This window comes from Serinus canaria, chromosome 8 (assembly GCF_022539315.1).
Source record: "Serinus canaria isolate serCan28SL12 chromosome 8, serCan2020, whole genome shotgun sequence".
NCBI lineage: Eukaryota > Metazoa > Chordata > Aves > Passeriformes > Fringillidae > Serinus > Serinus canaria.
Genome location: NC_066322.1, coordinates 25,454,960 through 25,468,342, shown reverse-complemented (window position 1 = coordinate 25,468,342; position 13,383 = coordinate 25,454,960). Strand labels below are relative to the sequence as shown.

At 40.2% G+C, this 13,383-nt stretch overlaps 1 protein-coding gene across 2 annotated transcripts in view; it reads left to right on the top strand.

Moving 5' to 3' along the window:
* LOC103814800 (BMP/retinoic acid-inducible neural-specific protein 3) overlaps positions 1–13,383 on the top strand; it is a 188,961-nt gene that overhangs the window by 110,513 nt on the left and 65,065 nt on the right. The gene's annotated exons all lie outside the window — the stretch shown is intronic.

The following is a 13,383-nucleotide window of genomic DNA, read 5'->3' as shown; positions in this document are numbered from 1 at the left end:
TTCCTTGGCACGCTCGTTTTGGAGGCATTTTCCTACCAAAACCTCTCTTCAGCTGTTGGTTCTCCTTATTAACAACCTGTTAGGGTGATGGGGCTCTTGTCTGATAAAGCCCTGCCCAGCTGTGGGAGCAGAATGCAAATAAAGGCAGCAGAATGCAGATCAAGTGCTGTTTTACAGATGATAAAGGCAGCATTTTTCCCCGAGTCCTGTCACTGCCTGCTGGCAGAATGACCATGCTGAGCTGGCCCGGGTGGTGTGGCCACGTTCCTACCAGCACATTAGAGATTTTTGTGGTGGTGGGTGGCTGGCAGAGGGCTGTGCCACCAGCATCTGGGTTTCTGCACATCTGGATTGCACCCTGCTCTCAGGTGACCCCAATTCCAGTTTGCTGCAATTCCAGCACTGTCCCTAACAAACTTCTGCAACAGCTGTGCAGAACCTAAACACAAAGACATAAAAACCACCTTGGCTGCACGTAAAGTAAAATATTATTGAATGGTCTCTCTGCATTCTGCAGAATTATAAACACAGTTATGTTAGAGCATTGCCATTAATGGAGTGAGGCTGTTCCATGGGTGTCTCCTGGAGGATATTGTCCTCCATCCCAGAATACACCTCCTTCTGTGGGGCTGGGCCAGGTGAGTACAGCAGAGGTGTTATTGCAGAGTCCAAACAGTTCTGGGACAGCCACAGTGCAGCAAAGGAACAGGAGGCAACAGAAGAACAGATGCATAAATTGAATTTTCCACCAGCTATTTACAGCTATTTACAGCCCATTTATTCCATCTGAGTGAGAAAGAATAAACATCCTTGAGAACGTGCCCTGTAATTCCAATTAAATTTTATTGTGCAATTTGCTTTTTACTTTCCCCAAACCACTTTTTTTTTTCCTTTGCTATGAGAGATTCAAGCGTTTGGGTTTATCTGAGAAGTTTAGATTACAAAGAACAGGGCTCTGTTGTGATGGTAACTATCTCTGATTGTCTATAATTAACCCGTGAATGACTCATGGTGGGCTGTTAGAAAGGAAACTTAAGTGTAATGAAATTAATTTCTACCCCAAAACTCAGACTGAAATACAGACTTTTTTTTCTGTTTTATTTTTTTTTTTTTTGTCTGAAAAACTTGCTTGGTTCAATTTTTTTTTCCTTTATACCTCCAATTTGCATCTGTTTTTCTGTGAATTCAAGTAATTGCCCTAATCGAAAGGAGAAATGCTGAAATACTATAAAGCCTTTAGCTTTTGTCAGATTTCTGGCAAGTTCTAAATCTCAACAGGTTGCACAGTTTTGTATAAACAGCCAGTTTTTGGGAAGCTTTTGAAATCCAGATCTCCAACCCTTCTTGCCCTCACTTTACCCATTCAGTTTGTGGGTAGAATTTAAGACTGTACAGCTGTCAAACCTTGTAAAGAACCAAAGGCTGGGGAAAAAAAATTGCCCAGCAACAGCTCTAAAGTATAAAATCACAGTTGGAAACATTGTTTTGGAAAGTCCTGTGATAGCAGGGTTTTATTGATTTCATTAAAGAAATGGAATATAAATTTCACCAGACACTCTTTAGAGATGTGTCTGAGTGCCTTGGTATGAACAGCCAGGTGTCTGCTAAGGAAGGCAGGAGCCTTCCCTGAAATGGGAAATGTAAACCCCCTCCCTATGAATTATTATAATTTTGAGATTAAGGGCCTCTCAGGCAAAGATATGAGAATAGGAATATTAGTTCTTCATTAGTGAAAAAAATAAAAATAAAATAAAAAATGCAGTAGTACAAAACAACAATGCCAGAGTCAGACAGGCCCTGCCCACTGTGTGTCAGTGTGGTGGCACAGTCCCATCCCAGGGGGGTGGCACAGTCCCATCCCAGGGGGCTCAGGCTGGTGGCACAGTCCCATCCCAGGGGGCTCAGGGTGGTGGCACAGTCCCATCCCAGGGGGCTCAGGGTGGTGGCACAGTCCCATCCCAGGGGGCTCAGGGTGGTGGCACAGTCCCATCCCAGGGGGGCTCAGGGTGGTGGCACAGTCCCATCCCAGGGGGCTCAGGGTGGTGGCACAGTCCCATCCCAGGATGGCTCAGGGTGGTGGCACAGTCCCATCCCAGGTGGCTCAGGGTGGTGGCACAGTCCCATCCCAGGGGGGCTCAGGGTGGTGGCACAGTCCCATCCCAGGATGGCTCAGGGTGGTGGCACAGTCCCATCCCAGGGGGGCTCAGGGTGGTGGCACAGTCCCATCCCAGGGGGGCTCAGGGTGGTGGCACAGTCCCATCCCAGGGGGGCTCAGCCCTCCTGCAGTGCCAGCTGTGGCTCTGCTGGAGCAGGGATCCTGCACAAGGGGGGAGTTTTCCTCTGCAGCTCCAGGGCTGCTGGAGATGGGCCTGCTCTCCCTCTGGGAATGCAGGGCAGCAGAAAGCTGCTCCTCTGGGAATGCAGGGGGCAAAGGCTGCTGGGCTGTTCCCAGGGCAGATTGGATCCAGGTAGGAATGCTTGGCTCCTCCCCTGGGCAGAGCATCTCCCCATGGGATGGTGGAATTTGATCAGCCCTGCAGGGACACTCCCTGGCCATGGACAGAAGGTAATTAATAATTAATGGCCCATGGACAGAAGGTAATTAATAATGAATGGCCCATGGACAGCAGAGATCTCCTGGAGGGAGGATGGGCTGTGGGAGAGATACAGAAACCTGCCCCATGAACAGCAGAGAACTGCCCCAGCTCTGACAGATGGGAATTGAACACCCACCCCCAAATTTCTAACCTAAGAGCCTGAGCAGCCTCCAGAAGCAGCTACACTCTGTCCCCTTTGCAGCAGAGTCTGCAGAGGAGTCAGGAGCACCAGGAGTTACAGCATCTCCAGCTCACTGGCAATGCAGCATGAGACGTTTCAGAACAATAAAGTAGCACAAAATAGAGATGCTTGGATAAGCATTTTGGAAAGATTTTGGGTAACTATTCTCCACTTAATAAAAAAACCCCCAAACAACAGACGAGGATAGGATGGATTACATGACAGAACAAAACAAATTGAAGGGCTCTTCGATTAGTTATGAGTTTAGTCAAGAGAGAGGAATAAAAAAAAGACAACCAAGGAGATGCAGACTGCCAGACCCTGAGCAGGCTATAAATATACATAAGTAAACGAGAAACCTTAACAGTGCTCACACAACACTTGCCATCACAGTTGTCAAAAAACCTATAAACAATTCACACTACAGTTCCTTAAATGTTCCATACGCTCTCTCTTTTTTTTTTTTTCCCCCTCCTTAAAAAAGTGAAACTAAAGTAAATAAAACCCAGAAGATGGAGAAGGGTTTTAGCATTGAGAGCTCCACAGTGAGCATATTGAACAGTGAAGTTAGACAGAGCATTCCAGCAGGAATTTGGAGGCACTCAGGTTTGTACAGATTTCAATTTGATCTTTATTCTGGCTGGCTTGTGTATGGGTTGGGAAACATCAGCACTCTGCCTTGTCCTCCACCCTCTAATTGGCAGCTACTGCTTGCCAGCAGGTCAGAGAATGTCAAGCAAGGACTGTAAAATTCACAGAGCATTTCCCTGCCTCTGAGCTCTCAGAAATAGGAGCTAGCATGTATCAACAGCTTGTATGAGCACAGAGGTCAGATTAGGAAGAATATCTCAGACCAATAGAGACTCTGCATCAGGACAAATCAGCTTAGAGAATAACAAAAAGCTGTGGAAAGTTTTCAGTTTTCATATTATTTTTCTGAGAGAGTTTTTGGCCATAATACATTTTTGCATGTTTTGTTATTATGGTTTATGATTCAATCTGCAATCATCCCCTTTGATCTATTCATTTAGTGTGAAAAATTACCCCTTGTGTGGGAATCCTTCACAGCTAACTGGCACTGAGAGTTATATCATTGCTGTCTTCTGCACTTCACTGTTATTTTTACCTTGTAAACCTTCTCACGGAGCTCCAGCAGAATTTGCATGTCTGACAGCAAAACTATAATTTAATCTCTTACAAGATAATGCACCTAACGCCTCTAGATGCTGAAGCAGAGCTGGGTTTAAGAAAGGTTTCATTATTCATCCAGGAGGCTTTCTACACTATGGAGTGATCATTATTTTCACATCTTTAATGCCTGAAAGGTTGGAAGCTGCTCTACAGGCTTTGTAGCAGAACCCAGTGAGCTGAATAAAAAAAAGAAAAGGTTCTGATTTTCCATGGCGAGGTTCTGACCTTATGCAAGGAATGAACAGCAGTGAGTCAAGGAAGTTTCTGCTCATTCTTGTTGGTGTCACTGAGATCAGGGTTTCCACAAGCCAGCCTCGACTACCATCTTCCCAATTAATCAAACTGTCTTCATCATCTCTCCCCAGTAGCCCAATTTAACCCTTTGATTCCCAGGGAATAGCTGGTGCATTTCATGGGCTTTGGGTATTCTTCCTTTGAATTTTATTGAAAGTAATATGAAAAGAAATAATAAAAAAGGCCCTTTTTTGTCATGGTTACAATAGTTCATAGTTTTCCAACATTTATAATAATTTATAATTATCCTTTATTTATAATTCCATCCTTTATCCTTAATTTATAATCATCCATTTATAATATTCCTCCACCAAATGGAGGGTAAGGGTGTCTCCCAAATAATATGTAAATTTTCAAGGAAATTTAATTTTATCTTCACAAAGTGTATCTGGAGTCTGGCAAATGAATAATCATTCCATGTTTTTTCTTCAGCTTTTCATGAAATTCTTAGTGTGTAAAATTAGGTGATGTGTAAAATTAGGTGATGATAAAACCTTGATGATAATAGAGAAAATGGTTTGAAGAGGATGATTAAAATGTTTCCTGTCATGTTTTAGACTACTTAAGCAGAGTTTGTTCTTACTCCAGTTCCCTGTTTGAAACAAAACATTCACAAGGATACTGAGCCCATAATAAAATAAATACCCCTTGTTCCTTCAGGCATAAAAAATAAAATGTGTCGGCCAGCTTTTCTTACTCTGCTATTGGTTTACACTGGGGAGGATCTGTCCTTCCTTGGTGCAGATATCCCAAAGTGACAAGTCTGTAGTGTGTGACCAGAGAGTTGTACCCTGATAGCACAGTGCAGTGGCTTAGAAATAATTGTGCATACATACAAGATAAACATCCTGATAGCAGAAGGGCATAAAGCAAATATACAGCACCATAATCCAGATATTTACATGGGCAGGACCTCTAACTGAGAAAACAACTCTTGTCAAAAGGCTTTTCACCTACAGCACTGGGAAAGGAGCTGGATGTCCAGGAATGTCCACCTCACATGGCCATCTGCATAGAAACAAAGCAAAACCTGCAGGTGCTGGAGCTGTTTCAATTCTGAGCAGAACTAAGTCCTTTCACTTCCCCAGGGCTCCACAGTCCTGATAATAACTGGGGCTTTCTTTTCAGAGGTTTCCTCTTTTCCCTTCTGAACTCCTCTCCTTCCTTAGGTTCTTGTGCTCATAGGAACTCCGGCTCTCTCTTTTTCTGGTTTTTTGATGGAAGAAATGCACCTGCCCTTATGATACATCATTCTTTGCCATTGGCTCATCTGTGAGAGGATAAGAAAAGAATGAAAAAAGCCCCTTGGATAAGATCCTATATTCCATATTCTAAATATTTTTTCCTACCCATAGTAGGACACATTCCTGTATGTTTTAATGAACAGGTCTTGGTATTTGATAGGTCTTTCTGTTCCCATGAATCAGGATGATGTGAAGGATTTTCCAGCTGGGCTCAGCAGTCAGCCTGGGTAACATTGCTCTCAGAGCCTAATTCTAAGAGCAGATTTCTGTACATTAAAATATCTCTTCTAGTTTTGTTCATGAAATAACAATATTGAGAGTCACTGGGTTCTCTGACAGAACTTTCCATATGAATGAAGCAGCCATATGAAATGAAGTTTAAAGATTCAGTATTAAATTGCTTTTCTTCTTTAACACAAATTTAGCAAAGCTAAATTCCCTTTAGCTTGAGCAACTGATAGGGATTTAATGATTAAATTATAGATCAGTTGTAGCTGCCTGGTCTGTAGCAGGTCCTTAAAGATGCAGGAAAACACTCTAAAAACCAAGTTGCATAAAAACAAGAGTTCAGCAAAACTCTAAATTGAGAGCTGGCCACACCAATGAGACAGAAAGGGCAAATGTGTTACAGTCATTTACCAGAGGGAATAAATGGGTGGGAAGTAATGAGGATAGAACCTAAAAATAAATCCCTGCACACATCCCTGTGAGCCAGGCAGACACCCCTGTTATGGACACTAATGTGATTCCTTGTGAGAGCTTGGGATGACAACCCCAGGAGGGGGAGTTTGATGGCAAAATAAAATGGACATGAGAAATGTCCTGCTGCAGATGTGACTGCCAGGGAGGGGCAGGCTGTGCTGAGCTGGAGTGCCATGGACAGCACAGATAACTCAGCAGTTTCTGGGCAGCAATTCTAACACCTGCAAACAGCCTAAAGTGGTGAATGGTCAGAGAGAATACTGCAGCCAAGTTTTAGAATTGCAGGGAAATGTACAATCAAAGGTAAAATTCTCTAGATTCTCTCTGTGGAAAATTAAATTTTTAATTAACCTGCCCTTATCATTTTGATTTTTAAGCTTTAAGATTTAAATGTCTTTCACGTTCTTTTTTTGGAGCCACCGTTAACCCATCACATTTTTTCTTTGGCACAAGTTTGTCTTTTTTTATTTTAAATTTTATTTTTCTCTTAAAAATTGTATATACATGATGTTAAAAACTGGCCACATTAAAGGTATAATGTTCCCAAATGATCCAAAGATAATTTTGAAATCTACCAAGAGGATCTTTTTCCTGACACCTCAAAAAGAAAAGGAACATTTTAACTTTGAATCCTGATTTAGGAAGGGCTATATTTTTTATTCATACTTTCCTAATTTTAAGAAAATATTCCATACACCTGCAGTATTATTATGACTAATAATAACTGTGAGCCTTATGAATAGGAAAATCATTCTGTCTTCTTGAATCTAATGGGGACACAGTGAAAAATTCCTGTGGCCTCAGCACTGCCTGCTGGAGCTGGCCCATGAAAATACAAATCCTGTACCCAAAACTCTTGGGAAGTCCTGGCATGGGAATTGCAGATGAGTTAAATGTAAGAAGACATTTAACCTGTACAGTATGAGCCCCCAAAATTCTTTGGAGCTTTTCCTCCTCTATCTAGTAATGCAGTGATGTTTGGAAAAGGAGGTAAAACTGGGAAATGGGTTTTTCCTAAGTAGGCATCTTTGCTTTTGCTTTCTGCAGATACCTTGAGATTTTTATGAACTTGAAATATTATTTTAATTTGTATCTGCGCTGTTCTCCCTGTTTCTAATTTTATCTTTTAAAGCAAATATATAGATTTCATTTGCTGTTTGTTGCTCAGCTGTCTCTTTAGGCAATAAAAGCTGAGAAAAAAAAATAATATTAGTGTTAATTTAAGTAAGATATGGGCAAGCAGAAGTAGCTAAATGGAGACTGAGACAAAATCCTCTGTTTTTATTAAATTTTTGCTAACTCTATTATTTCTCTGTAAGAGAACTTCACTGTCATCTCTTCAAGATTAATTAAAAGAGATAACCTGTTCTTTTGGAGATAAAGCCTGTCCTTATTCTCTGTATGAGGCTGATGCACCTTTGATTTCTGAAAGTGCAGGAAATAAAGGCTCTGGCAGGGCTGCCCTGACTGCTTTTCCAGCAGCCTCATTTCCTGCAAACTTCCCTGCTGCAATCCAGAAGGCTGCATGGGAATGTGGCACCTGACAGGCAGTGGATTGAAAATGTCCTTGAAAAGGGAAAATCGTGGCTCTGATGCCAGAGCTGGCAGTGCTGCCAGACTTCTTCCAGCATTCTTGTGGATTCTCCTGGAATTTACAGACAATAAATGGCTCCCTGAGATAGTGGGGAATAGTCTTGAGCAGAAAGGGGATTGTTCCCTATCAGACAGACCCTGAACAGCCTTAAAAAAATCATAGAGTTTTCAGCAGTTGCAACCGAGCAGAATTCAAATAGCGTGAGCTCATTTCCAGTTCCTGAAATATTCTGGTTTCTGAGGTATTTAATGCTTTATGTAAGAAGAATGCATTTCAATTTCCTTGTTATTTTAAGGTAACAATCTGGTTCACAGTAAATTCCTGGGAGTGTAGAAACAAAGCAGTGCGAATGGAAGGATTAGACTGATCTCTTGGGAAGCTTTAGTGCTGCATTCAGTAAAATTCAAAGTCATCTCCTTGCCCAGAAACTTGAAAGAAGTCCCTATTTCCCTTCTAATGAAGTTAATGGAAATTTTGCAATTATCTCTTTTGCAGAAAGATCAAGTTTACTGTTCCTCTTCCATTTTACAGATGACAGAAATGGGAGTGTTTCCAGGTCTCCCGAGTTAGGGGGGCTGTTCAAATTGAAGTGTCAGCCCTATGCTGCTAGGAAATCTGTTCAAAATATGTCATGCCTTTGAGGTATTGTTTTAGATTCCTGGCAATTAAAAAAATCATATTGAAAACACGAATCCAACCTCTGACATTGGGAATGCTTCTGGTTTGTCTGCACCTCCTTCAGAAATGCTCACCTAGCCCTTAGCTGAGAAGTACCAGTGCTTGGAACACTCAGAAAATTTGATTTATTTTAATTGCATACTCATTAGCAGGAGTTTTTTAATATGTTCAATGACAAAAATAGGGCAGTGGAGCAGCAACTATTGTGTGGCAAAGGGAAGTGCTGGAATAAAGGTGCTGTTGTGAAAAACTGTCAAGCCTGGGGGAAAAGAAAGAAAAGAGTTGGCAGGAGATGCACATCTAAATAGAAAGTACACTTAGTGTCTATTTATTTGATCAACTCTTTTTTAAGGTGAAATGAGCATTGACTGCAGGGTGGGCAGGGACTGCAGGGGGTGGGAGCATGGGCTGAAGGTGAGGTTGGTAGGAGGGCCATGGACTCAGGACCATCGTGGTTGGAAAAGACCTTGAAGATCACCAGGTCCAGCCATCAGCCCAGCACCACCGTGGTGTCACTCAGGAGAATCCCAGCTTCTCCCCATTCCAGACTTTTGCCCCATCTTCTGTCAGCACAGCCTCTCAGAACAGACCTTACTCCCTGATGCAGATAGGAGGAGTTTGCTCTAAATCCTTATTTGAATGTTTGAAGCATTAGAGAGGTTTGTGTGAATGTGAGCACAGCTGCCTGTTTCTGCAGTGGCCAGCATTGCCTCATCCTCCTTTGTGCTGCCTCAGTTCTCATCCTCAGAAGCCAAACCCGTTTTTAAGGAGTCCTGCTGAAGAGGACAGTCCTTTATGCAAGGCACACACCACCTCTGCATGGGCACTTCGTTAGGAATATTAGCTACATGTGCTTCAAAGGACTCACCAGGAGCAAAACCTCTGCAGAAATGTATTTCCCTTTTATTAGGAAAGTCTTCTGTTGGCTTAATTATCATGGACAAAAAAAAAGGCAGGCTGTTTCCCAGGGAAATACTACCCACTGATATCAGAAGAATTCAGCCCTGCTTAAGTGCTAGGAGGTATGTTCTCAGTGCACTTCTAATCGGGTCATTATCACCATGGTTATGAGATTTAACTGACTGAAAACTGTAGGCATTTGTCTCATTAATGGCAAATGTTAGAGTTTATTTCTGGGAGCTGAAAACTCTGCTGCCCAGGGACACGTGTTCTGTGGTAATCTCTGGAAACAAGGCACTGCAGAACATCCTGCCTGCTTGGTGTCAGGTGATTTCACAGGTGCTTTTTGCTGGTTCTTAGGGGGTTTTGGTTATTGAATAACTTTGTTCTGTGGTGCTTTGCTTTGTGAGTTAATGTTCTTTGTGGGTTGCAGGTCATGCAAAACAAACAGTGGTTCTGGTGCTCTTTGCACAACGTTAGTCACTTCTGGACCATGCTACCTCCCAGCATAATCTGAATTTCTATTTTATTACCTGTCCCTCTCCTCTTTTTGGTCCATCTTTTTTTCATACACGTTCTGACAGAACAGTTTTCAGCTGTGATCTTGGGACTGAGCACAGTCACACTTCTGTGCTTGGAAGATAATTAAAGACGTGCCATTGCCTTTCCAATTTCATTCCTATTGTTGCTGGAACAAAAAATGTAAAATCATCAGTAAAACTTGGCTCAAAACAGAATTAATGTGTTTTTATCCTTTCAAAAATTTTTTTTCTTCTTCTCTAGTCTGCCTTTTTATCACCAAATTTACCCCAAAAGGTCCAAGATTAGGTTGGATGGAACTTGGATTAAGTCAGTCCAGTGGACTTGTCCCGGTGGCAGGGGTTGGAATTAGATATTCTTTAAAGCCCCTTCCAACCCAAACCAGTCTGTACCTGCATAATTTAGAAAAATCAAATCCTTTCATCTGGTCTGAAAATTTGATAGAAATGTGAGGCTTTCATTTATCAATCACTCACAATTTTCTCTGGTTTACAGTCTTTGTGGAGTAGCATTTGTGTAGACTATGCAGAAACATCCATAACTGCATAGCTCTGACCTCTGACTAGAATTGTCATCCATCAAAAGTTGAAGGTTGGATGATTATTATATTCTTTAGCATTTCTTCTTTACATTCTGAGACTATTCATTTTGAATTTCTTGTTGCAATGTATTTTCTGTGCAGAAGATAAGAGTACCAGAGCAAGGCAGCTGACAGAGGCTGTGAAGGTACCTGGAAAAGTAAAAGAATGAATAATATAAATATATAGATTGGAATGAAAAATGAACATTTAGAGAAGGTCCTTATTTATTGATGTATCTATAGAGCATTACCTATTATTATTATTATTATTATTATTATTATTACAATTTTTAATTACTTCACTGCAATGATTGTCTGTAACTCATATCAAAACTGCTCTATATCATTTTCTTCTGAATAAATGTATTTATAAATGTTATCACTCAAAACAGTGGCAGTCTCTAACCCATGTCTGGCATAATTCAGATAAGAGTGAAGAAATATGAACAAAAAGGGGCACAATAACTACAAAGCTACTTTTACCACCCTTCCTAATTTTGTGATTTCAGTGAGCATAAAAGAGTGATAGGAATGGATAGGAATGGTAATATTTGCTTTATAGTTTAACCATTCCATATAATTTTATGAAGCTGCATTGCCTTATAGAGAAATGCTTGAAAATCATAGTAATGATGTGCAAGCAAAAACAACATTAAAATAAATGGATCTTTAAATAAAGAATTGCATAGGTGAATGATGAGCATAATATGTCAGAGTAAGGATAAAATTCATTGCAACATTTACCTGTCTTTTTTTTTGTCCTCTGGCTATTTCTCTTATTTAATCTAAGTAACACTATTTTTTATTATATAAAGAGATTAGGATTCTATTTATGGACTGGGGGTACTTCCAAAAAAATCATATTTTAGAATGGAATTTTAGACTACCTGTTGGCAGAGGACTGAAGGATCAATTCCCAATTGCCATTCCAGCCATGTCCAATCCAAACCTTGTCCCCTTGCAAGAATCCTTGTGCTGATTCAGGATGATTAAGCAAAAACCGTGGCAAATCCGCTGCTGTCATAAATATTAAAGGTTGGCAAATATGTGCAGAGAGGACACAACCTGGCTTAGTCCCTTTTCCTCATGGAATTCAAGCTGTGTCACAGGTTTGGTGTGGGCCAGTTCTGTGTCCCCTCCATGGGCTGTCCACCCTCAAAGTGATGGAAAGGTGCCAGGAGCTTGGAACAGCAGGAAATCTCATCTATTCTTTGCAAAGAGGCAAGAAGAATGTGAAATCTCAGAAGAACACCAACTCAGAAGGTTTCAAGGACATCACAGCCCAGCTGCAGCCACCCACAGGCTGTGGGTGAGCCAGGGAGCTCTCAGCAACATGAAAAATCATTTTTTATGTCAGCAAACCTTCATATTTCCACCAAACCAGGCTGTTCCACCTCCCTTCTGTTCTGTACAATTCACCTTGGTGCTCTGGTTGTGTGGCTGGCACTTGCTCAGTGCACGTTCTGCGTTTTGGAAACCTGCTCCCTCCCCCTGTAATTTAGGCTGGTTCTCCAGGAGCTCCAGAGCTGGTTATGACACCTGAAGTAACAGAAAATAGAAGTGGCTGTATTCAAAACTGGGGCAGGTACAAAATAAGGGTAAATCTGGCCACAGCTTCTGAAACAGTCAAAGGAAGAGAAGTAGGAAATTCCAGGAGAGTGGCTGAGAACAGTTTGGGAGCTGCATGACAGAAGGATTGGTCGTACTTCTGACTTTAGAAAGAAATTTTTAACACTTAAGGATTATATATAATATTCCAGGAAGCTCATAAATTACTAACTTTTTTTTTTTCCTATTTATTTAAATGTGTTTATTCACCAAGTTGCACCAGGGACAGACATTTGGATTGGATATTAGGAAAAATTGATTCACTGAAAGGCCAGTCAGTGGTACAGGTTGCCCCCAGGAGAGTGGTGGAATGGTGCTTCCATTCCTGGAAGTGTTCAAAAACCATGATGTGGTGCTTAGGACATGGGCTGATGGTTGGACTGGAAGGTCTGAAAGGGCTTTTCCAGTCCTAATGATTCCATGATGTAAATAACTGCTCTCTCCCAAATTCAGACCTTCACTGTTAAGCCACAGCTCTGCTTGTGGAGGTCCTGTTTTGATAAATTCGCTGTATTTTGGTTCTGTGGCCATGGATTTGGTGATTACCACCGACAGAATATCCAGAATTTTGTGCCTAAACTTATCTTAGGTCCTTCCTTTATGAAAGAAAAAATCCCACTATAAAAACTATCATCATTATAAATACAGCTCATGAAGGGTTTTTAATTCCAAATCCTGATCTTCTTCACTGGAAAAGTCAGAGCTTTTTCCATGACTTCAAGCAGGACTTGTCACGTGCACAACTTTCAAGAGGGGAAAATCACAGTCCTCATTTTTATAAACTTAGTATTAACATTTTATTCAATTATAATTTTATTTAATTATTTATATATTTATTATCTTTATCATAGTAAACATTATATTATATGATATGATATATATGATATGATATGATATAATATAATATGACATGATATGATATGATATAATATAATATAATATAATTAGTATAATATAATATGACATGATATGACATGATATGATATGATATAATATAATATAATATAATATAATATAATATAATATAATATAATATAATATAATATAATATCATATATATAATATAATATAATATAATATAATATAATATAATATAATAATATAATATATGTATAAATATATTTATATATTGTAGATGTATATATAATAGAATATATATATATAATATCTTCTATTTATATAAAATATGTTTTACATTTTTATATATTATATTTATTATTATTTTATTTATAAATTGAGTATTTTGCAATCTCATGGTAATTCCCACAGCCATG